This window comes from Moschus berezovskii, chromosome 16 (assembly GCF_049115385.1).
Source record: "Moschus berezovskii isolate FMDL1 chromosome 16, NW_MosBer_1.0, whole genome shotgun sequence".
In the NCBI taxonomy this organism is placed as follows: Eukaryota; Metazoa; Chordata; class Mammalia; order Artiodactyla; family Moschidae; genus Moschus; species Moschus berezovskii.
The window spans coordinates 58,955,576-58,972,520 of record NC_142475.1 but is presented as its reverse complement, the minus strand read 5'-3'; the positions used below and the strand labels follow the sequence as shown (position 1 = coordinate 58,972,520).

At 54.4% G+C, this 16,945-nt stretch overlaps 1 protein-coding gene across 2 annotated transcripts in view; it reads right to left on the bottom strand.

The window, feature by feature from the left end:
- NDRG1 (N-myc downstream regulated 1) overlaps positions 1–16,237 on the bottom strand; it is a 60,269-nt gene extending 44,032 nt beyond the window's left edge. Inside the window, exon 1 of one of the 2 annotated variants that reach the window (XM_055432707.2) lies at positions 16,016–16,237. The gene's annotated coding sequence lies outside the window, so the exon portion shown is untranslated. Of the gene's footprint in view, positions 1–11,284; positions 11,423–16,015 lie in introns of those variants that run through there. The other variant, XM_055432706.2, reaches the window with a different exon arrangement.
- Positions 16,238–16,945: the final 708 nt, after the last annotated feature.

Genomic DNA, 16,945 nt, shown 5'->3' with positions numbered 1-16,945 from the left:
CACATTCCCTCCTTGGGGGCTCGATCAGAGACCTGGAGGCATCAGTATTTCTTCTTAGGGGTGAAGAGTCAAGCTGAGAGACTGAGGCTCCCCCAGCCCAGTATCGGGGTGAAGTGTGATGAACCCAGAATGAGGGGTAGGTGCTGCGGGCAGAGCTGAAGAGATGGTAGTGAAGGAGTAAGTGACGGGAGACCAGGGAGCCCCCCACCAGGTCACAGACCCAGACCTTCTAAATCGGGAACTGGGTGAAAACCTGCTACTTTCAGGAGTGGGGACCTCGCCCAAACTCTCTATGGCTCCACAGATGTAACAGCAAGACAGAGAACACAGATCTCTGAACTTCTCAATTTCAGCTCCTCTGAGGACCCAGCTCCCTGCACCCAGAGGAACCCTCTTTGCAAAACACCTCTCAGGGGTCAGCGGGCGACAATGCGGGGCCACCCCACACACACACCCGACGCCAGCACATGGTGCTCTGTGGGCAGACCCCCTGGGACGCTCTGGTCTGGGGCCCCAGTAGATGACCAGCCCCACAAGAATGCCTTTATGCAGCCTCTGGAGTCTAGGCTCCAGAACATTCCGAAAACAAAGTCGGTTTTATATTTGTGAGCATTCCTGGGCGGCTGCCAGCTTGGAGGCAGGAGGCATGAAAAGCCAAGGTCTGCCGGCCTTGCTAACTCAGCGTGTTCATGGTCCCGAGACCCTGGCCGTGGGACACCTCGCCTACACAGGCCAGGGAGCCTTCCAGAAGCTCACGGCTCTGGCAATACTAAGAGCGTGTCACAGGGGCTCCTTCAGAACCCAGGAGTGAAGTCAGGGTCTCTGGCTACCCCTGGGCCTCCGTCCCCACCTGCCAGCTCCCCAGGACAGGTAGGTAGCCTACCTGGCTCATTCCCTTCCCTCCCTGTAGCCCCTAGCATCACAACAGACAGAATGAACAGACAGATGAACAGCTTTTATGCAGCTTCACAGCAACCGATCACTCAGTCATGTCTGACTCTGCAATCCCATGGACTGTCACTTGTCAGGTTCCCCTGTCCTTGGAATTTTCCAGGCAAGGATACAGGAGTGGGTTGCCCCTTCCTCCTCCAGGGGATCTTCCCAACCCAGGGATCGAACCTACGTCTCGTGCGTCTCCCATGTTGGCAGGCAGATTCTTTACCGCGGTGCCAACTGGGAGGCCCATGTTTGTGTTTACATTCACTCTTATGTGGTTTAGTAAACCACAGGTGTGAAGTGCCTTGGAAACAGGTCTCCATGTATTTCAGGCTGCAGCTCAGCCCAAAGCGGTCGGGTCTCCTTGGCTGGCTTGACTCCAGTGTGATCCCACTGGAGGATCAGCCTTCACCCGCCCCCTCCCCCTCCCTCAGAACCAGAAAGAGTTCAGGTCCAGCTTTCCTGGATTCCCAAACATGCTCCCAGAGAAATCCCTTTACCCCATACCTTCTTTTCCCTCCTACAACTCAGCTTCCCAGACCACAGGAGACAGTGGCTTGAAAACTGGTGAATCCCCCTTAAACATTGGTATTTGAGAACTGCTCCTTTCCAGAAGCTGGAGGAGGACTCAGGGAGCCCTGCCCCTTGTGTGCCCAGGGCCCTGGGGAGACTCAGAGGGGAGCTCACAGTGGTGCCCAGTGTTTGTCCAGACGAGGGTGATTCTGTGCCCCCATCTGGCAATGTCCAGAGACATTCTTGATCGGCACGACTGGGAGATGCTGCTGGCATCCGGCCGATGCAGGCCAGGGCGGCTGCTGACCACCCACAGGGGCACAGGGCACCCCACAGCAGAAATATCTGGCCCCAGGGGTGAAGGGGCTGAGACGCCCTGGGCCCAGACCGAGAAGCAGCCAGTGAGAACCCCAGGGCTCTGAAGTCTGCAGGGAGAACAGATAAAGCAGAGGACACTCCAGTTTCTCCGTGTCCCCTGGGGCATGGGGGTGGGTAGGAGGTGCAGTTCCCACAGGCCCGGGGCAGCCTGTAGCTGATAACTAACTGGACGCATCCAGACAGCGGAGCTCAGCCAGGACCTCCAGCCGGGTCACTGCCTGCGTTTCCCAAGACCACCCAAGCCGGCTGTGGAAGGTGCACCTTGAGCCCCGGGCCCCCCCAGGCCCCCCACGCCCCTCTCTGAGCTAGGGTGCTCTCAGTCCAACTCAGCAGACTTCAGCCCCTTGAGGCCAGCCCTTAACCCCGTCTCTGTTGCATCCATCAATAAACTTTGCAAACTTTAGTCTCAGAAGCTGTGGGTCTAAAGGAAACCTTATAAGGAAGTTCAATACATAAAACTGTCTTTAAGAAGAAAGCTGACATGTTTTAGATGAAGCCAGGGACACCTCCCAGCAGCCCCTTGTGTTCCCCCTCCTATCGTCTGCCCCCCACGAGGCAAGAGCAGCCCTCAGAGCCCTTCTGAGCTCCAGGAAGCATGTACTGTAGGAAGTACTACCTTACTCGGAGGCAGTTTTCCTGCTCAGCAGCTGTCACGTGCCGGACACTGAGCGAATTGAGAAAGGACCTGTAACAGTCCTGTGATGAGACCCGACTACGTGACAAGTCAGGCGTGGACAGGAGGTGAGCTGGTTTGGGTGCCAGGGCTGGTGCCCCCGGCCCTGTCCCCTTCAGGCTCCACTCAGAGGATGCCCACCCCCCGCAGCCAACGTGCAGCCCCACGGGGCTCAATAAGCTCTCTCCCTGGGTTTGAGGCCGAGCGCCGGATGCCAAGCCTGCCCTTCTCCACCACCTCCTGCAAAGTCCTAGCGCAGGATGTAGGGCTGCAGAGGGCCCAGGCAACCCTGCAGGGGGCGGAGGGTTGCAGTGGCAGTCCTGCAGGGGACCAGGCCGCACCGGGCATGGTGGTGGGAGCCTGGGTGTCTAACTCCCAGCCCCCAACGCCATTCTATAGGGTGGACTCTGTCTCAGCACAGAGGGAAGCCACTCCACACAAGAAATGAGGTCAGGACAGGTTTCCTTCTGCCAAAACCCCACTCAGTGCACACAACAGGGTTCCAGGTCACAACACCAGCTGCCAGACTGGTTTATACCACTTCTTCCTTTCCCACCTGCCTGCCCTGAAGGAATTCTGAGAAAATCAATACTGCAGAAGTGAAAGGCAGGCAGGAGTTCGTGGGGAGGTGGGGGGAGATCTGAGAGTCATACCTGAACATTACCATAATTGGCTCTGCGAGCTAACCTCTAAGCCTCAGTCTGCTCATCTATAAAATGGGCATAACAACTGCTCCCAGCAAGTAGTGGGGGGCCTTCAATGAAAACATGGCACACAGCATCGGGCAAACAGCTGCTTCATTAATCAGTGCACTTCCCTGGTTGCCTCAGAGACCCAGGGCCAACTGTGGGGACACAGTCTGTATTTTAAACATTCTTAGTCCCCGAGTGGCCCAGCAAGGAGGGGACACAGAAAAAAGGTTCAGCAGGTGTCACATGGGTTTCCAGCAATCAGACCCAATGCGCCACCACTCGGGTCAATGAGTAACAAAGGCCCAAGGGGCGGGGGCAGGGAAGGGGACAGGCAAATACCTTTCCAGTTCAACGGACCCAGGAGCCAGTCAGCAATGAGCTGGACTCCATGGGTTCCAGCAAAGCCAAGACTGAGATTTGCTTGGAGGAGGGAAGAAGGTGACCTCGGGGACTGGGAAGGCAGCAGGCCGAGGCATCTCAGGCCATGAGGCCACGTGAGAGCTGTTAACCGGTCACCATGAGAGCGAGGGGGCACACAGAGCCTGGGATTTTCAAAAGCCCTGATGGAGTAGTAGGAACACTGTTTAGGAGCTGGGGCGTGGGAACCCTGCCCCTCTCCAGCCACACGACTTTTCCCAAGTCATTCATCCCTTCCCTGGGCCTCGGCTTCCCATCTACAAAACATGTGGCATGTGTTCTATGGACACCGTTGTTCTCATTTAGTCACTAAATCATGTCCAGCTCTTTGTGACCTGCCAGGCTCCTCTGTCCATGGATCCTCCAGGCAAGAATACTGGACCAGGTTGCCATTTCCTTCCTCGGAGGATCTTCCTGACCCAGGGACCGAATCTATGTCTCCTGCATTGGCAGTGGATTTTTTAGTGCTCAGCCACTTGAGAAGCCCACTATGGACATCACATGGTCCCCAAATCTCAGGACGGATGGGAGCCCAGGCAGGAAGGCGCTGCATGCAGACAAAAGGGAGGTGCACCCTGGGGTGCTGCGAGGGCCTCTTGCAGCGTGGCTCTGCTCAGGTCACCTGCCCTGGGAACCTGAAAGACCCTCTTCTCCCAGCCTGAACCACCTCCTCGTCCCTAAGCCTGGAGTCCTCCACCAGCTCTGGCATTCCTCCCACAAGCCACCTGGAGAGGGCATTTGCCCTTACTCTTTGGAAATTCTGCTGGGCCCCTAAAGCCCCTCTGAGGTGGGGACGGGGGGCATCTAGCACAGAAACACCCAGAGTGTGCTCTGGGAGCCCCCGGCCTCACCCACCCTCCTCAGACACAGAATGGTGACAGCAATGAGAACTTCACGGAGCCTCCTAGGCTCCAAACTCCATCTCCCCTTTGAGCTTTCCAGTAGCCCTAGAGGGTGGACCCCATCATGTCACCATTTGATGGGGAAATGGAGGCACAGAGAGATTAAGAAACGGACCTCAAGTCACCAAGCATCAAAATGGGACAGTTTAAGAAAAGCAACGTTAAAGGGGACAGTTGACCATGAACCCAGCTTGCTCTAAACAGACACACAAAACGAGTGCCCAGCCCCAGGCAGGAGATTCTAAGGATTGGCCCCGTGTTCCCGGGAGACTTCTCCCGTGTGGATCAGCTGGCGGAGTCACGTGCTTCTCACGCCACCACGCACAGCCCCCTTGAGTCACCACCAGAGGCCCAGGCTGCGGGCAAAGTCCACATCTTAGACATTCTCCCCTCACAACATGCAGAAGGGATCTGCCGTATTCAATACTTCGAAACAAAGGTTCATTGCATTATTCTATTTGTTCCTCAAGGAGATCCCTGGGAGAATGTGGATTGATCACCTTGGCTTACAAGTGGGTAATCTGAGACTCAAACGCCAAGGCCCGTGTGACTTCCTAAAAGCCTAGACTCCATCCTTTGGAGTGGGTGCAGGTGGGCAGGGCAGGGGCAGGCAGACCACAGCCTCCCGGAGTCCTCCAGTGAAGCAGAGAGAGAGGGGAACCAGGAACGACTGTTGATAAGCTTAAATTGATTGTGACTGTCAGCCACTGGCCCAGATTTTGTCCCCTCCAGAACACGCCTGGTTTCCAAGCCACATGAAAGCAGTGTTTTTTCCAGCACACTGGGCTCTTTATAGAACAGAATTTAAAAGGCGGGCAGGGGAATCAATGGATGCTGCTGATGTTCGCCATAACATCCTCTCCGAGTACAATCAACTCCAGAAGGTTTGAGAGAATAGTGCCCCACCTTCATTAACCTCCAGAAAGGTAGCCTTGGGGTACACCTTGCCTCCCTGCACCTTGCTATGGACATGTCCTTTGGTCCTTTGCCAAAGAGATACTGAAATCAAGCTACCAGGCAGTCGATGGGTTCTTGTGATGTTTTCTGGACCCTCTGAAACCCAAGCCTTCGAGGAGGGTGAAGAAGTTGATGGCCTCTCAATGTTTTTCTTAAACAATCAACCTAGTAAACAATATGGCAGGACTCACTGGACCTTCCAGAAAGTTCCCCAGTTGAGGGGAAGGGAGTTAGAAAACAGGGCTTTCGAAAGTCAATAAAATGAAAAAAGACGATCAGACAATCAGAATTCCTTCAGGAGGCCCGGGGTGCTTTTGCTTGGAGGCTGAACCTCAGCAGCATCCAACGGACTGTCTGATATTGAAAGAATGAAAAAGGAATCACTAAAGAAAAGGCGCCCCCCCGCAGCTGCATCCATTCCCTGGGTACCAGGCTGGAGATCAAAGGCAACTTCTCGGTCTTGGGCCAGAGCACAGAACTAGCAAGAAGGTCTGGGACACAATAGCAGGAAGAGGGAGGGGCCCGCGTGTGGTCCTCACCCCACCCGCTTCTCCGCAGCAAGACCCAGGACCTTCCTGTCGGTTCTCCGTGGAGGTCTGGCAGCCCAGCCATCCGTCTGGCAGAGAGAAGGCCAGACCGTCCGCGGGGACGCGCAGGATAACAGAAGTCTAAAGGAGGATGCTGGGTGGGTGAGAGGCTTTTTCTGAGAATCTGCAAGACAAACATGAGTGGCTCTGGAAGGTCTGTGAGACAATGTGTGGAAAGCGCACAGACGGAGCCAGTGTTAGCATGGGGCGCGGGTGCAGACTCCTCCTACACAACCCCTGTCCCCGAGACAGGGCGACTGCCACACTGACAGAAGCCTTCCCGAACTGGTCTCGCTGCTCCTACCCTCTGGATGACCTTCCGGTCTTTCCTACACAAGAGGGCCCAAGGTCATTTCCTTAGTAAATGGAGGTATCCTTTGGACCAACACTGCTTCCCTGATGGCTCAGACAGTATAGAATCTGCCTGCAATGCAGGAGACCTGAGTTCAATCTCTGGGTCGGGAAGATTCCCCGGAGAAGGGAATGGCCACCCACTCCAGTACTCTTGCCTGGAGAATTCCATGGACAGAGGAGTCTGGTGGGCTGCAGTCCATGGGGTCACAAAGAGTCGGACATGACCGAGCAACTATACTACTACTACTTGAACCAATATTAACTGATTGCCTACTAAGTGCAGGCTCTCGGGCCTACAGGAAAAGGGCAATTAAGCAGACACAACCCAGAATGATCCAAGAAGGGCACCCAACCCAGTCGGCCTGCCTGGAGGGGGAAGTCAGGGAGGGCTTTCTGGAGAAAGCAGGCAAGTTCAATGATTAATAAGAAGAGGGCAGGAGGGGGAGGGTTCCCAGCTAAGAGAGTCCTCAGAATTACCTCCCTCTTCGGAATGATTCTAACACTCACATTCAGAGCGGGCTGCCCAGAACCTTCTCAAAGCCAGTAGGTGGAGTTGGAAGTAAAGATGGGGAACAGAATGGAGCCCTGCTCTTCCTTAAAAAGGATCCCCATCCACTACTTTAAGCAGAGCAGTACACAGGCATAACGTTTGTATGTACAAAGCTTTCCACAGGTGTAAGGAGGAAAAAAAATCTATAAAACAAAAGATGAATCCTCCAGACTGCTAAGGAGCCCCACATCCTACCACCTCAGTTGGAGGAATGCTTCTGCTGGACTGGAAATGCCTGGAGACGGAGCCCGGGTGGGCAGGGCTTGGCAGGTCTTCGGTAAATATACGGTATGAAGATCAGGGCTGGGTGGAAGAGAGACCTGTGTGTGGATCCACACTGTGTAATCGGGTCTATTTGGCAGTGTCACGTCAGGGTGCCAGGTCTCTTCTCACAGGGCATCTGCCCTGGAGCACTGGGGTCTGCACACGCGCGATCAGAGCCCCCCACTCCTCCCACATACTCCGCTCCAACAAGCCTGGACTGGCGCAGCAGGGGCCAAGCGAGTGTCCAGAGAATTGACCTCCGCCGGCTCCGCAGCAGAGACGGCCAACCTGCCTGTGTCTGTCTCCAAACTTAAAGAGAAAGAAAGGGCAGGGCTGGGCCCAGACTGAGATCAGGGAGTCAGGAAGGGCTGCCTGAAATGAAGCCAAGAAACCAAATCCAGATTCCAAAGACGGATCAAGGAGGGCTGGGCAGCCTCGAAGGATAAGGCTGCAGGGAATGGTCCACGGTGGCTCATGGGAAACAGAGCCCCATCACTTGATCCTGGACAAGCAAGGGACCTGCTCAAGCCTCAGTCTTCTGATCTGAGAAATAGCAAGGATGTCTCCTGTCTCAAAGGAACAAGGAGATGCCTTGAAATCACAAGGCACTTCAGCCGAATAAAGCTACTTACTCCAGACCCTGGAGATATGAGAAATGTGGCCCCCCTCTCTCTTTTGCTCTCCCCTAGCCATCATTCTGGAGCAAATATCCTCCTCTCTGGCAGGACACGCTAGCCCAATCCAGCCCAGGAAGCTTTGAAACAATGCAGATCCCTCGCCCATCCCAGACCTACCAGGCCTGGAAATCCGCATTTCAGACAAAGTTCCATTATATTTTTATGCAATCTGCATAAGCCTAACTTTCTGTAAAAACTTTAAGAAGCAAAACACGAATCCAGCATTTGCAGGCCTTCCCCAGGCAATGTCTTGAGAATGCCATTTGTGGAAATGATTGACCGCAAGTTCTCTCATCATGGCCTCACAGGCAAGTACTGTTCTCAACTGTTGCTGTAGATTAACTCAATTAATATTTACACGCCCCGGTGAGACAGTATCCCAGTATCTGTTACTTTTATTTTTCAGGGGGGGGAAACTGAGGCCAGAGCTCTGGTTGGCCTCTCTGTGCTTTTCACTCAAGCCTTTTTGCAGTCATCCCAACGTGCCATCATGAAAAAAGAACAAAGGCTTTCAGGTCTGACGCCCTGGGTTCTCAGCCTGCTCCTCCCACTTCCAGTCACATAGCCCACAAACAAGTCCCTTAAACATTCCCGGCCTTGGTTTTCCCATCCATTCAATGGAGCCAAGATAGTGCAGGCAGAGCTCTCCTGAGGATGAGAGGGGCTGTGGGATATAGCTGCTGATTCGGAGAGAGAGAGGTCCTGTCCCTTCCCGGACCCCTCTGCCTGAGTCAGGGCCCCTCCCTGCTAGAATCTTACATGCTGAGTCATCATCCTGGCTTCCCTTCTGAAGCACAGGGCCTTTTGAGTCACGCTTTGGATAGGATTCTCTGGATCCCAAGGAAGAACTGCAGCTTCAGGCCATCAGAAAAACACAATGAGATCTTTCTTCCCTATCCATGCTGAGGCCGCTCAGGCCAGATTTCAGTGCACTGAGGGCAGGGGATGTGTGTGACTGGGGGCAGGGCGGGGAGAGCTTTGTTCACATGTGGGGTCCACCCTGGGCAGCCCAAATCTGGGCCACCACCACTCAGCAGGGCTGCAGCCCTTTCTCACTATGCTGATTCTGCTCCTATCTCAAGAACCCCTGATTCAGACTGAAAATAAATTGACCCATCAATCACCCATGCAGTGAGTATCCAACTTATTTTCTGACAGCAGAAAATACATCTCTCAAGACTGAGACCCGCCGTTCACCACCTTCCATCACAGCCAGGAAACTCAGGCTGACTTCCAGGTTTGGCTCCTCCTCGGCAAGTCATTCCCTGCCTTTGGGTCTCAATTTCCATCTGTAAACTGGGCAGAAGTTGGACCAGGAACTTGTGTGAATTTTTAATTCCTCCAAATTATTAAACCAACGAATAGCAAGCCTGGATTTACTTCTCAGGAAAAGAGACCCCAAAAGATCCTCCAAGGTCTCCTTGGAAAGCACAGTCACATGCTATCACCAAAAATTCAACTGCCTGTGGGATCACCGGGGAATGGGGCCATTCAATTGATTCAGTGTCTGTATTTGATCTCCTCCCAAGGGCCTGGCCCTGGGCCAGGTGCCAGGTGCCAAAGCGAGGCGCGTGACGCCTTCCTTCTCGCTCTGAGAGGAGTGACAATGACGAGAGACAGGGTGCCACAAAGCTACGAAGTCCCTTTGTGGGGGTCTTGGGATATCCAGCTTCGCTCCTGACTCCAGAGCACTGTCCCTTTAAAGGTATCCTACCACTTCCTGACCACCCCTGTGTCCCCTCCTCCCCTGACCCCCACCCTGGGCCACTTCAACAGTTACCACCACAGAGGGCTGGGGTCTGCACCTTTGTCTGCATTTCTGCCCTGGCTGGGGAGCCCCTTGAAGCCAGGTGCTGGGGGTTGCACTCTCTGTACCTTGCTTATTTCTGTTCACCTTTGTCAAACTCAGTCAAGATTCCAGCATTTCTATCCAGGAGGAAGCTGGGCTGGAAGGTCTAACTTGGGACTACATTTTTCATGGCAAGAACACACTCTGTGTTTAGATATTCTGTTCTTTCGGAGGTGAAGTATGGCTGAAGGCTAAAGCCCTCCTGCCTGGCCACTGGCTGAACTCTCGCTGAATCTTTCATCTTCCCCAGTGACTCAAAGGAACCAAACAAACTCAAGTGCCCAGGACTTGGGGGAAGAAGAGCGTGGTCTTGGCACAAGACCATCGCGCCCTCCCCCACTAAGTTTGCCTCCCCAAGCCGCCGGGCACCTCCCCCGTCCAAGCCACAAGTCGGTGCTGCCCCAGACCTAGAGGGATGTCTGACAGCAGAGGCGACAGACGGGCGAGTGGGGGAGGTGGAGCGGAGCAAAGCAAATAGCCACTAAATCCCAGCTTCAGCCACTAATGGGACCCAAGCGGTGACAGCGTTTCCCCCTGAGTCCACCACGGTGCACACGCTCTGCCCCCGGCTGAATCCGAGACGGTGGCGGATCTCCCAGGAAGGGCCGAGCAAATCCAGCTGTTCTCCTCCCCCGGGAGGGCAGGAGAGAGAAGGAAAGCTGGGTAGAGTGGAAGGAGGCGAAAATGACGCCACTCGAAGCCCCAGCCAGGGCAGAGCGGCCAGAAGCCACACGACCCCGCTGGTCCAGGCCACCGCTTGCACGCCGCCACAGCGCCCACCCCGGGCCACCTCTGGGGGCGCACCCTGCCCAGCGAAGCTCGCCAACCCTCGCCCCCGCGCGTGTCGCACGCGCTGGGACACTAGGACCCTTCCCCAACACACGCGCGCGCGCGCTCGCGCGCGCGCACACACACACACACACAAGCCTGCTCCACCCCGACTTCCAGGCTGAATGGGCCCCCGCCCCTCAGACACACACTGGTTGGGGGCAGAGTCTGGGAAGCAGACACACCCACGTCCCCTTCTCGAGCTTCGTCCCTAGTGCCGCTCACCCCTAGCCATCTCCTTTCTACAGGCGCACTCTAGCCTTCCTTCCCCAGACACCCCACTCCATGGACACACCCCACCTCCACCCTCAAACACACACACTCCTGGTCTCGCCTCCTCCCACGTCCAGCGCGCGCTCCGGCCCGCGGCGCCCGTGTGAGCCGGGAGGGCCTTGGGAAGCAGTGATCAAGGTGTTGGGGCTCTCCACCCCCCCATCCCGATCCTCCAGATCCCACTTCCTCAGCTACGGGAAAGGTGAACCCGGACTTTTTTTTCCCTCTTGCGGTCGAATCAAACACCCCCACTCCAGCAGTGCTCGCGCCCCCAAAGCTCCTCCTGGCGCTCGCCCTCGGGCCACCGGGAGACCCATCACTTGCAGCTCCGGGAATAGGGGAGGGCTGGCCACAAAGGGCGGTCCAGCAGAGGCAGGAGCACCAACAGGCGACCGATCCCTCCCCTCCTGGCGGGAAGAGGGCGTCGGGCTTACCTAAGGACGAGGAAGAAAAGCGAAAAGGACCCAGAGCTAGGCTGGAGGCGCCCAGACCGAGAGCGGCGAAGAGAGGAGTGCGCTCCAGACCTGGAGCTGGGAGCCAAGCGAGGTTTGTTTATGCCCGGGAGGAGGGCGATTTTATAGGCGCCGCGGCCCCGCCCCCGGCGCCTCGCCCCGCCCCCACCCCGGGCCCCCTCGCCGCGGGGACACACCCCTCGCCGCTTCCTCCTCCCGGGCGCTCCTCCCGCTCCCTTGGGCGCGCCTGCCCTGCTGGGGCAGCGCGCGGGGGGCGCCAGCCTGAGCGCCGCCTGTTGCGCAAGCCCGCGTGAAGGCGAGGCGGGGAGCGGCCCTCCCGGTCCCGGCGGCCGTTCCGCAGCGCTGTCCCTTTCCTCGTCCGGAAAGCCGCGGCCTGGGCGTGTTCAGCCGGGGGTGTGTGCACCGGGGATCCATCTGGGCTCGGGTGCGTGTGCTTGGGCGCGCCTGCGCGTGTGCGTGTGGACTTCCTTGTGTCTCTGTGTGACCGAGTGGCCCCCGTCTCCATCTCAGAGTTTCTCCTTCCGAGTCCCCTTGCGCCACGCCTGGACCTCCCTTAGGAGCTACTCCCCCACTTCCTCAGGATCTTAGATGCCAAGTCCCGTGTAGCTGCCTCCTTTGCTTCCTGGAGACCCGCTCTCTGCGATTCTCACCCCATGACCCTTCTTTGTTGCATCAGCTTTCTGTTGAAACCCAGACTCTCGCTTAATCACGTCCATCTTGCTCAGCCAGTCCTAATGCTTGGGCACCCTCACCCAACCCCAGTTCCCTAGTTCTAAGCCCACCTGCCCTTTCCCGCCCTGCGTCCTACTTCCAGCCCCCAGAACCCTGGCAGGAAAGGACAGGCTCCTTCCTCGCCTGGTTCCTAGAACTTGTACTGAGCCATCCTTTCAGCGCTTCGCCGCCTTGTCTACTGTCTGGTTTGTGACTCCGTGTTCCCAACTCGCTCTGCTTATCAATATCCCCCGCGGAACTTTTTTTTTAGAAGGTACGGGCCAGGGCTCCATCCCAGGACGGTTTGATCAGAATCTCAGGGAGTGCAGCCCAAGCGTCTTTTAAGAGCTTCCCAGATGGTTCTAATGTGCAACCCGGGTCAGACTCACTGTACCAGGAGAACATTATTTTATAGGTGTCCCCAGGCCCGTTGCCCAGACTTGTGTTTGCTTGCACGTGCGCTCCTCCTCCGGCCCTCTGCCTGATGGTGGGAAACCTCTCCTCTCCACCAGCCCAGGTTTGGCTCAAGACAGGGCCCTGGTTCTCTGTGCAGCCCACTCACTGGCCTCCAGGGGCCCCGGTAGTTACCTGTTCTGTCATTCCACAAATATTTATTGAGCCACTGCTTTGACCCAAGTTCTGCACTCAGCTGCTGGGGAAAAGGACTGAAAAGCTGAGGAGCCCCAAGATTCAGTTTCCCCATTCACCCAAAGAGAAGGTTAAGCTGGGCTCATTTCTTGGGTAACTGGATCGAGCACCTGCTCGGCCTCTGTTGTTTACACTGGGGGCATGATAATGAACAAAATTAGGCCAGCTTTCTTTTACTCCACTCACACACATCCATTTCCCCTTACCTCCCCTATTTCGACTCTCAACATTTATTGAGCCGCTCTGTTTATTACCTGGCAAAAGATATAGAGGCTCATGTTCAGAAGTGTAGTAGGCCACTACTTCCTCAATAACAAGTGGGAGCCCTGGCGTGTGGACTGGAGAAGGGCATTTTGCCAGGAGAAGCCACTTCCACCCCTTTGAGGAAGATTGGGGGGTGGAGCACCCAGAGCAGTCCAGACCTGCAGCGGGCTCTGCCCAATGGCAGGCGAGGCTGGTGCTTAGGAACCCAAGCCTTCCGGAAAACAGTGAGCAGAGAACAAGTGAGCGGATCAGGGAGACAAGATATCAGAGACAAAGAGAGGAGGAAAGAAGAATTGTACCGGAGTGCGGGTGGGGTGGGGGTGGGGGATGGGTAGCATTTTCTGAGACCAGTGGCATTCTCCAGCCAGGGTGAAAGGAGATCATTGCAGAGTCCAAAGCAGCTCAGAAAAGTTCTCAGGGAGGTGTCGTTTGGACCACAGACTCCCTCTCATGAGTCCAATGCAGCCAGTTTTTCCGTCAGTGCTACAATACTTTGCTGTTTGTGCAATGCGCTGAGTGCCCAGATGAAGCCATTTTCCTGCATCCACTTGCAGGAAGGAAGGACTTGGGGGCAACCCTGGATGGGCACCAGGGTAGAAGGTGCTCCCCCAGTGACGTGGCCCCAGGGCACTGAGAGCTTCCTGCACCGCTGGTGCCCCAGCCCAGGTCAGCTGAGACAGCAGAAGCTCTCAGAGCCAAACGTGGGTGCAGTTGTATTGAACTGTTTGAATTATTTCTCATTCTCGCTGGTCAGCAACAGAATTAGATTTGCTTAGTGAATGCACATGTGGTGCAGATCCATCACCGAATCAGATTGGATTTTCTGGACTAACGTCCCTAGAAATTTCTAGTTAGCAGCACGGAAATTTTTTTTTTGTAGACTGTTCTCACTAGAAGGACCAGAGGCATCATCCATTCCCAAGCTACTTTCTTGGAGTTCATGGGTGCTTGGGGCTGAGAGAAACCTAAACTAGAGTTCATGGGAAGAATGCCTGATTTCGCCACGTGGGTGCTGTGGTCCCTGGGGCAGTTACCCCACCTGTCTTAACATTCACCATGAATGTGGAGAAGATGGGTAAGAGGAGCCGCTGGACCTTCTGGCCACAGTGTATGAGTCCCCTGATGCGGTTCCATGGTTTTTAACATGAAAAAGAGGCCCTGAACAGCTAGCATCCCTTCGTTCTAGTACTGGGCTCCCCTCCATAGCTCCCTCTCCTGTGAATCAGTCTAATCCACAAGTACACATTCACAGCAATCAGTGACCCATCCTAATAATCGTCTCTTACCCCAAGTTCCCCTCCAGTTACTGTACCCTCTTCTTCCCCAAACTTCTCTAAATAGATGCCTATCCACACAGTCTCCACTTCCTCATCTCCCCTTCCTTTAACTTTTTAGTGTTTAATTTATCAAGTTCCTTGGGAGTCAGTCCTGACTTAATAAATCTACAAAGCTCTTTAAGGAAAACAATAGCCTTCTTTGCATCCACACACCACCTCCTCGCCCCCTCCCCCTCCCCTCCCCCCTCCCTCCCAGTTAATACATGTAAAGAGGAGAAAGAAAGAAAGTGAAGTTACTCAGTCGTGTCCAACTCTTTGTGACCCCATGGACTGTAGCCTACCAAGTTCCTCCATCCATGGAATTTTCAAGGCAACAGTACTGGAGTGGGTTGCTATTTCCTTCTCCAGGGGTTCTTCCCAACCGAGGGATTGAACCCAGGTCTCCTGCATTGTAGGCAGGTGCTTTACCGTCTGAGCCACCAGGGAAGTCACATAAGGACCCGTGAAACGTCCTAGAACAGTGCCTGGCATGTACAGAGTCCTTGATAGAATATTAGCCATCATCATCACCACCATCATCATCTCATTCCATCTCTCCTGGCATCTTTCAAAGTACCCGATTCATACAGAAAGCCAGTAAATAGTGGTTGAATAAGTGAGCACAGGCAGGTGCTTCTTCCTGAACTCTCCCTTCTTTCTGCAGCCCTGCTTGGACTTCATGGGGAGGGGAAGGGATCTTTCTGCTTGTTTCTGGAGCCCAAGTAGAAGGATCATATCTGTGGACCTCTGAACCTTTTCCCAGTCCTCTGAGAGCAGCCTTGACATGTAATGTCCAGCTGTGAGCAATGGGGAACATCTGCAAAAGGAAAACAATTTCACAGGCGGTTGGATGCTAGCCTTTGGTTCAGGGTACATAGTAAATCTTCCATTTTCAATAGAAATGAAAAGGTATATATAACTTTTGGCCCATAAAAATCAGTTTCTCTTTGCTCCTGGTTTGTAGCAGTTTGTCAGGAGTGCTGTAACAACTTAGCACCAAAAGAGTGGCTTAAAATAACAGAAATGTATTTTATCTCAGTTTCGGAGGCTGGAGGTCCGCCATCAAGGAGTCAGCAGGGTCAGCCCCGCTCTGAAGCCTCCAGGGTGGAATCCTTCCGCTCCTCTCCCAGTTCCTGGTGCTTGCAGGCAAGCCTTGGTGTTCCCTGGCCTGTGGCTGCGTCACTCTGATCTCTGCCTCTGTCATCGCATGGCCTTCTTTCCTTGTGTCTCTGTCTCTGCATCTCTTCTCATGGGGACACCAGTCATATGGGCTGAAGGGTCCACCCTAATCCAATATGACCCCTTCTGAACCTCACTGATTACATCTGCAAATGTAATCATCTGCATCTGTATTTCCAAATGAGATCACATTCTGAGGTTCTGGGCTAGAAATTAATTTGGAGAAGGAGTGATGACGGGATTCAAACCAGGATTTCGTTAATATGTGTTTACCAAATAGTTTTCATGCATTTTCAGAGAGACCCACTTACTGATCTGCTCAGGCCACCCTGATGAAACTGCTCTCCAATGCTCCCGCAATAGTTCTTGCCAGGCTTTCCACCAGCCAGCCCACTTCCGTCATCCCTTGCTTGGCTGACATCTTGAATAACCTAAATCATAGGTCCCGTCTAATTAAACCTTTTATTGCTCTTGCTGCCTGCCAAGTTCACCACCCCTCCCCAGTGTGGCAACAGAGATGTCCGCTAACATGTCCAGGCATTTTTCTCCCTCCTTCAGCCACTGGGTTACTCACCACTTTCTCTCGAGCAGACCATCACATCAGCACCTCTGAACCTTTGACCAAGCTGTCTTCTCCTTCTGGAAAGTCCCCCCACATTCCCTTTTCTGGAATTGTCACTCATCTGGGGAAAACATGGATTTAATCTTGAAAGGACCTGCCTGAGAACAAAGCTAGCATGGAGCAGAACTGAGCACTGGGAGATACTGAGAGCTGAGATATCACCAGATCGTTCACCCCCATGTCAGCTCTTCCACTTCCTGCCCCTGAAATCAGACACATGGGTATGACTTGCCCTGTCAAAGAAAGGGAGGGGAAGTGATTTGTGTCACTTCCGGATGGGAACTTTAACAGCCAGCCTGTGATTCACCTAACCACATCACTCTCAACTCCGGCCACACGGACCATTCCAGATGGCGGAGGGTCCGTCCCCCAGAACCCAGAAGGAGGGAACTCAGCGCATTGTACCCAGGTGACCAAAATCAGCATGTGACAAGGGGAACAGATAGACCTTGTTGCCACGTGCCAGTAGGATCCAGAAGGGGGTTGTCACTGCAGCCCAGCACAGTCCATCCGTCGGGTCACCCTCTGGCAAGGCTATGGTCAACGTCAACTCTTCCAGTAAATCTCTCATGCTCCTCTCCAACCAGACTCATCTTTTTAAAGAATCCAATACATAGTTGTTGAGCATTTTAAATCCATCAGGCACTATGTGAGATGCTAGCAATAAACGGATGAAAATGGCATGACTATACAACTGGAGTTGTTACAAGTGTTGTTAAGGACCCGGGGTCTTAGAAGACTATGTGACCCAAATCTCACCTACTCTTGAGGTTCTAGAAAAGCCCTCCTGAAAAAGGGATGTTTGAAACTGGCAGCCATTAGACTAGGCATGGATAAGCATGCCCTCACCACCTCCTGCCCCTAGAGCTTTGTGTGTTTCCC